We start from the raw sequence: 1,528 nt of genomic DNA, 5'->3' as shown, positions 1-1,528 counted from the left end.
GTTTATACTGGGATTCAAAGCTGCTACAGACTGGTTTATACTGGTATTAAAAACTGCTGCAGACTGGTTTATACTGGGATTAAACACTGCTGCAGACTGGTTTATACTGGGATTAAAAGCTGCTACAGACTGGTTTATACTGGGATTAAAAGCTTCTATAGACTGGTTTATACTGGGATTAAAAGCTGCTACAGACTGGTTTATACTGGGATTAAAAGCTGCTACAGACTGGTTTATAGTGGGATTAAAAGCTGCTACACACTGGTTTATAGTGGGATTAAAAGCTGCTACACACTGGTTTATAGTGGGATTAAAAGGTGCTACAGACTGGTATATACTGGGATTAAAAGCTGCTACAGACTGGTTTATACTGGGATTAAAAGCTGCTACACACTGGTTTATACTGGGATTTTAAAGCTGCTACAGACTGGTTTATACTGGGATTAAAAGCTGCTACAGACTGGTTTATACTGGGATTAAAAGCTGCTACAGACTGGTTTATACTGGGATTTTAAAGCTGCTACAGACTGGTTTATACTGGGTTATACTGGGATTAAAAGCTGCTACAGACTGGTTTATACTGGGATTAAAAGCTGCTACAGACTGGTTTATACTGGGATTAAAAGCTGCTACAGACTGGTTTATACTGGGAGTAAAAGGTGCTGCAGTCTGGTTTATACTGGGATTAAAAGCTGCTACAGACTGGTTTATACTGGGATTAAAAGCTGCTACAGACTGGTTTACACTGGGATTAAAAGCTGCTACACACTGGTTTATACTGGGATTAAAAGCTGCTACAGACTGGTTTACACTGGGATTAAAAGCTGCTACACACTGGTTTATACTGGGATTAAAAGCTGCTACAGACTGGTTTATACTGGGATTAAAAGCTTCTACAGACTGGTTTATACTGGGATTAAAAGCTGCTTCAGACTGGTTTATACTGGGATTAAAAGCTGCTACAGACTGGTTTACACTGGGATTAAAAGCTGCTACACACTGGTTTATACTGGGATTAAAAGCTGCTACAGACTGGTTTACACTGGGATTAAAAGCTGCTACACACTGGTTTATACTGGGATTAAAAGCTGCTACAGACTGGTTTATACTGGGATTAAAAGCTTCTACAGACTGGTTTATACTGGGATTAAAAGCTGTTACAGACTGGTTTATACTGGGATTAAAAACTTCTACAGACTGGTTTATACTGGGATTACAAGCTGCTACAGACTGGTTTATACTGGGATTAAAAGCTGCTGCAGACTGGTTTATACTGGGATTAAAAGCTGCTACAGACTGGTTTATACTGGGATTAAAAGCTTCTACAGACTGGTTTATACTGGGATTAAAAGCTGCTTCAGACTGGTTTATACTGGGATTAAAAGCTGCTACAGACTGGTTTATATTGGGATTAAAAGCTGCTACAGACTGGTTTATACTGGGATTAAAAGCTGCTACACACTGGTTTATACTGGGATTAAAAGCTGCTACACACTGGTTTTATACTGGGATTTTAAAGCTGCTACAG

This window comes from Melanotaenia boesemani, chromosome 18 (genome assembly GCF_017639745.1).
Source record: "Melanotaenia boesemani isolate fMelBoe1 chromosome 18, fMelBoe1.pri, whole genome shotgun sequence".
Classification (NCBI taxonomy): Eukaryota; Metazoa; Chordata; class Actinopteri; order Atheriniformes; family Melanotaeniidae; genus Melanotaenia; species Melanotaenia boesemani.
Note: the sequence above shows the minus strand (reverse complement) of the source record.